Source organism: Lactuca saligna, chromosome 1 (genome assembly GCF_052625555.1).
Source record: "Lactuca saligna cultivar CGN05327 chromosome 1, ASM5262555v1, whole genome shotgun sequence".
Classification (NCBI taxonomy): domain Eukaryota; kingdom Viridiplantae; phylum Streptophyta; class Magnoliopsida; order Asterales; family Asteraceae; genus Lactuca; species Lactuca saligna.
The window spans coordinates 27,430,001-27,437,065 of NC_136417.1; the positions used below are offsets into that span (position 1 = coordinate 27,430,001).

Below are 7,065 nucleotides of genomic sequence, written 5' to 3' on the forward strand. Positions count from 1 at the left end.
ATGTAAGAGTACAAAACTCTTGCCACCATTAGAACGTGTTAGGTTCTAACCTTCATGGAATGATCGTTTTTTAATGTCAATGCACCAAAGTCACAGAGAATTGGACAATGAAATTGCAAAGTATTCCACTCAAGATTGATAACAAAACAATTCCATGGAAGCGCAGTCTCAAATTCAAAGTGCATTCCTTTGAACATCTTTCTTGCATAAAAGTTTCTGACTTCCACATAGATTCCTAATATCCAACTCCTACTATGGAAAAATTTCCATATTTTCCATATGACAACTCATTATTAATAGAATCATGTCTATTCATAATAATGACGATATGGTCCACTCATTACTAAACTTCCAATTGTTCTTAAGCAACCAATCCTCAACGAACTTTTAGATCGTCCTTTACAGTTGTTTAACTACTTTAGTCATACCCTGTTCTAGTCCTTTTTCCATCTCAATGCCCTATGCATTTAGAAATTAGAACAGACGAATATTATAGCATATGCAATCGACCTTATACCCGAAGCATACGGGATACGATTCATAATGTCTTACATAAATATATGATGCTTGACCAGTCTCTTGCTATAATAATTCCATATATAGAGTATTCATATATATCTTTGACTAAATTTGATTAAAATCTCACAATCTAATCTTTTAGATTTGAAATGAAGTATGAGTTCATCTCCCTTAATTATAGCAAAACAACTTTTCAAACTCTGCAACTTTGCGAATTGAAACTTTTGTTTTCTATAATTAACATTGTTAACTCGCAACACTTACCATAATAATTATGCTCCCACTAGCATAATAATTATTATCTTACTAGCATAACACTTATGCTCCTACTAGCTTTGACATGTACCCAGAAATCAGTTGGACTTCTTGAAAACAATACTTATTGAATTTCATTACCAAAGTTCAAATTTTTGATACGATATGCTTCGATAGGACTTTATCTAGGCTTCTCAAAATCATACAACTTTCCTTAGATAGCTCACATGTGTGTGTAAACAATTTTAGAACTTACAGCAATAAGTCCCAAATGTTTAGACCTTTTTCCATTTCTCATAATTCGAACAATGAATAGGGATGCCATAATCATAATCGAATTTGAGAATGCAATTAACACAACTGCTATCTCTTTAAAATCTACTTAGTCAAAGTGTTTCCTCGCAATCATTTTCATGAAGCGGAGAGAAACCTTTGTCACTTAGATTAATGGTGAATGTGTTTATATCCATGTGAATTTGTCATAACCATAATCTCAAGACAAAGTTAGTGACAATTCCAAACTCATATGGACTGAACTTGTTCAATATTAATTTCTTGCCACTTGGTAGCACAAGGGCCTACCATGTCTTCCAAGTTTGTTTAGCAGACAACTGAGTACTCATAGAACTCACATGCATAGTTGACCAACTGGAATGACACAAAAACAAGAATATGTCAACACGATAGGTTATAAACCTTAAGTCGTGTGCTAGTGATAAACAATAGGTTTACTCTTGATTAGTTGTTGAAACTTTTCAAGATCTTTAAGATTTCCAATGACCTCTTGACATATAAGTTTCTCTTTGTCAAGTAACATTACTAGACAAACAAATATTAAAGAGTTAGTGCGGGTTATTATCAAGATAAACACTTTACTCAATTGGTCTTAGTTGGTCTTTGTCTTATCCAAGACATCACAAGTTACCAATTTCCAATATACAAGAGTAGAAAACATTTTACTCTACATTCGATAAGTATTATAAACCTTTCTTAAGATTATGTCACTCGAGGCTCGATCTTGGAGTGTTACTCTAAGATTTGATTTTTGGAACGAAGTATGATTCACCTTTTGATTTAACCATTTCAACAATTCATGATTCCTCTTCTTAGCCATACAAATGCACCAAGATGTCCTTAGAGGATCGAATGTGATATGGTTTCATAATCACTAAGATGATCATAAAACACGATACTCAAGTACTCTCCCTTCCTTTCAGATTGGAGAAACTTTTATCTTTCTGCTAATTTGATTCTTCTTATTCATTCTGCTATACATTGAAACTTTTTAAACGACTCAGAATTATACTTAATCTCATAAGTATAACCATATTTACTAAACTTTTAGTAAATCATAACGAATATTCTTATTGTTCTTTGTGGCTGACTTGACCAGTGCACAACTGTGTGTACTAGATCCCCTAATCCATCATTTGACTCACATGTACATGTGAACAAGGAATTAATCTTAATTTCCCAAAGATGAAGGTTCTCATTCATCACACAATACAAGTTGCATGATTCTAATCTTTTATCTAATTGAACCTTGGGTGATGAGAATCTTTCCTTATTTGGCAAATTTTGACACTGCCACAAACGAAAGAATCAAATCCATTTTCCAATATTGCTTAAGAATAGGAACATATAAATTTTCACAAAAGCCATTGCAAGAAAATATAAAACAAGATAAAATCAAATTTTTATTTATTTATAAAATGCGGAAAACTTTTTCCTTACAATGCAATTACAAATGAAAACTATGTTTCTAATAAACTTCTAAGCAATCTATCATAGCAGCTCAAAAAACAGATCATCGAACCATGCGATCGAAATACATATCTTCACGAGTAGAATTAGCTTACTCTTCCTTTAAACTTCCTTTCTTTTCGTCGATCCTACAAAACATCAAAATGTAATTACATTACATCATGTATTAAGAATCTCCAAATAGGAACTTAATAGAGTTAGAAAGTGGACTTACCTAAAGTAGAGTAAAACATTTTGACTCTACCATCCTTGTGATCTTTTTGGTAAATATGGCAGCTTCGCAACCAATGCCCATTCTCTTGGGAATAGAAACATATGGACTCTTTAGGAATGGTACATGGGACTATCTCAGACTTAGACTTTCTCTTTACCATTTGGTCAAATGACTTGACCATGGCCTATCCCTTTCCATTGGGAAGAGAAAGTTTTTATGGACTTCCAATGTTGCCATTGTCAGTTTCCATGGAAGTTTGGAAAGTAGATCTTCCAATCAAATTTGCTTGATCAGTGAGCCAAATCATTGTTGATTCTGCATCAATTAGCGAATAGGTAAGATCGATAAGGGTCATGTCGTGGTTTGTCATATAGGAGTCTTTAATGAACTCACTATATGACTCAGGGAGTGACTAAAGAACCAAGTCAACAGCCAGCTTCCTTGAGACATCGACTCCTAACATTCGCAGCCTGTCAATGTGTGACTTCATCTCCAAGACATGTGTACACATAGACCTTCCATCTTGGTGTTTTCTAGCCAATAGGGCTTGAGTGACCTTGAACTTTTCAAGTCTTTGAACTTGTAGGTCAGGGAGAATTATTGGAGGAGGTGGAGGAAGTTAAGTTCCACCAAAGCACGAAGAAGGGATTAATCTTTCACATTGATCATCTTTTAGAATATCATCTTTATGAGGAAACGATTCGGGATATCGTAGTTGTCAGAACTAGACATCTACAAGGGATAAATCCAAGTCCGTTGATTTAAGTCCTTAATATATCACCCAACATTAAATATTAAGGCTAGGACCTAACACAATATTTTATAATTCGTAGAGGGATTCCGTAATCCAATTGCAAAATATTTGTAGGTAGGTAAATGACGATTTACCAATTTCCACCATGAAAAACGAAAATGAATTTTAGGTTTTAAATGGATTGAAATTCCTAGACCCTTTGGGATTCATTGAACTTTTCAATGGCATGTTTAATCTCGATTATGCCCTTCAAGTTTGTGACTAGGATGCCGAGGATCACAAACATGGCATGAATAACCATGCAAATTAGCTTGGTACTCTCAATGTTACAAATCACCTAATCAATGTGCTGGTTAACCACATATGCTTCATTGATCCATGATTAACACCAAGCTACCCTTTGCCACCCTTGTTAGCCCCAAATTCGTGTGTCGGTTAACCACACACGCTCCACTAACGACTTAACAAGGTGTAAAGTGCAATTTCATGGATTAGCATAAAAATTCACATTTTCTGAAGTAACTAAGAGTGAGAATTTATAAGTATTAAGTTACTTAGTATTTTCATTATATTTTTAACGAGGATTTAAATGTCCTGTCAAACCTGTTCGGCTAACGACCCTCCATTCGTCAAGGGTGCGGTGGGTAAGAATGTATACCCAATGGCGGTCATTTTATAGGCTTCTTCCTAAAACACCCCTTATAGATCAGTTTCGTGAATGAGACCTACTAACGGTAACACTGAATTTTTAACTTATGAATATATAATATATTAGACCTTTAATTTTATATAGTATTAGAGTGTATTTTAAACATTTAAAATACTTGGTGGTTTAATTTATTAATAAATTAGACTATTAATTTTAATTAAACTTAAACCATATGATTATGGATTTAAGAATACTCTTTTTATTAAACATTTAATTAACTATTAATAAAGTCCATAAGAGTGTAATTGAACTATTCAACAACATCAAGGTTCCAAATACTAAATTCAAAATTAAACCATTTAATTACTTTTTTTTATGTTATGAACCCAAGATTTTTAGAATTCAATGTTTCATAACAAAAATTTCAAATTCCAAAACTTGAGGGCAAGTTTTGTAACTCTTGAAAACTTTTGGATTCCATAACTTATGGAGTTAATATGTTTTATGAAGATGAGACTTTTCAAGTTTGATAACTTATGGAACTCTTCAAAACCATTAAGATCAATTTACTAATATTTATTTGTAACTCCTAAAAAAACTTTTTGAGTTTCAAACTTGATGACAAAATTTGTAACTCCTTAAAAACATTTAGATCAAACTTTAAACTAATAAAACAATCATATCATTTTATCTTTTATTAAATTGATCTAATTTCAACTCTTGTAGCAAAATGATTCAAATTTTACAAATAATTAGTTTTTCACAGAATCAAGTAATTATCTTAAAATTTTGGCAATCATTAAGTTTTTGGATAGGGATAATCATTGCCATATCAACAAAATCAAATTTTATGAACCAAAAGATTTTGTGGTAATGATCCTAATCCAAAACATGTCAAAAACTCAAAAAATCTATAGTCCGACTGCTCAACTCGATGAGTGCAACATCCAACTCAACGAGTTGATGAACATAAGAGCCAACTCATCGAGTCCACTCATGGGACTCATCGAGTCCATTAAACATAATGTAGTTTTTTCAAATTTTCAACTTTGAAAATGAAACATTTGTATCAATATAATAGAAAACTAATCTAGCTCTGATACCACTTTTGGGTTTTATGTACTATAACATTCCTATGGTGCACAAACAACCCTAATATATATGGATCTAATTTTTATCTAATTATACATGCAATAAAATTTCCAAAGCATGAATCTTACAACTAGCATACAATTTGACATATAATCATAAAAGTAAGTTTGAAGATTACCTCTTGTTGTAGCTTGTTGAATTTGGCCTTTCAAGAGCTTAGCACCCCAAGTGTTGTGCCTCAAACAAGTCACAAACACTGTGAACAATTGGAGAATAATGTGTGTGTGTGTGTGTGAGAGAGAGAGAGAGAGAGAGGATATGAGCTTCTAAAATCGGCTAGGCATACACCCTAGGAGTGATAGGGACGATTTTAGCAAGCTAAGGGTTCATTTTATAGTTTGGAATTTGTAAGAACATCAATCATATCAACAGGTGATTCATGTACTAATGTTAACAAAAAGAAGAATGATATAATGCTTAGTAAAATCATGAGAGAAATGCTACAGTAACAAACTGTTTTAGTAATTAATTATATTTTTTTTACTTTAATTCATAAGAATTTTTACTTATCGGAAATGATCGTTTAAAGAAACAAAGTGCTGCCCGATTATCGTTAAATCAAGTGAGTGTATAGTTGATATGTGTATATATATATATATATATATATATATATATATATATATATATATATATATATTTATACATTATATCTTAATATTTTAGCCTTTATTATTCTCTTTTAGAACTAAAAAGTACTCATAATGCTTTGAATTATGTTTTGCAGCTATTCGTTGTCGATAAAGCACAAAAGAAAAGACTGAAGTGGAAATCGGGCTTAGAAGCTAAAAGAAAGGAAAAATGTTGGAGGGCCATTTACGCCCCATGTAAATTGCAGTTACCCCCAGCGTAGCGACCAAATTCCACTTACGTCCAGCGTAATTTTAGATTACGCCCCGCGTAATGGTTGGCATCGAATAAACTCAATCGCGTATGAATCCCACTTACGCCCAACGTAATCCGACTTACGCCCAACGTACGTAAGTCGGTTACAAGGGTTATAAAAGTCGATTTTCAGCTAACCAGAAGGGGGGGGGGATTCGACTTCCAACTTAATTTAGTCGATATTAAACTTCTGTTAAGCCGTTTTGCGGGTCTAGAAGGCGGCCGGAAGGCCGTTAAGCTAACGGGAGTGGAGATCGGAAGGATTGGAGAGCGGATACATGTCGGTAATCATATGGGTCGTTAACGTGACCATGTTTAGCATTCTATTGTGTTGCTATTATGTATTTAGTTTCTGATTTATGTGTAAAAACCTTTTACTTTGTGTTTATGATTGAATGAAACCTTGATTATTGGATTAATTGCTATATTGGATTGTTTGTTTATGTTTAATTTATCTTGCCAAGCTTGTTAAAAGATCCTTATGTGTTAATGATAATTATTTGCTGTTAATTGTTAAGTGAATTGAGTTGTATGAACATATGCTTGATTGCTTGTCTCTTATGATTTTGATGACCATTGAGATTATAAGTCTAGGAATAACAAATGTGAAACTAGGATTAACTTGGGAATAAGTAAGTTAATGTGTGAGCATTGTTTGATGATCATCAACAAGAGGTTAACTGAATTACTAATTTGATTAACTATTATTACAAGTCTTGCTTGATACGAAGAGAACACTAGGAAGCATGTTAGTTTAATCAACTGATCACTATTTGAATTGACTTGTTTGCTAAAGGATTAGTTATAGTGAATGCGAATCTAATCATTTTAGGAATCGGTGAACATGAATAAATGAATTTGTGTATGCAATTGTCT

At 32.8% G+C, this 7,065-nt stretch overlaps 1 long non-coding RNA gene across 1 annotated transcript in view; it reads left to right on the forward strand.

Moving 5' to 3' along the window:
• The window catches only part of LOC145048858 (uncharacterized), a 12,925-nt gene extending 6,317 nt beyond the window's left edge, over window positions 1-6,608 (forward strand). Inside the window, exon 2 of the long non-coding RNA XR_013683068.1 lies at window positions 6,032-6,608. This is a non-coding gene — a long non-coding RNA (uncharacterized LOC145048858). The remainder of the gene's footprint in view (window positions 1-6,031) is intronic.
• Window positions 6,609-7,065: the final 457 nt, after the last annotated feature.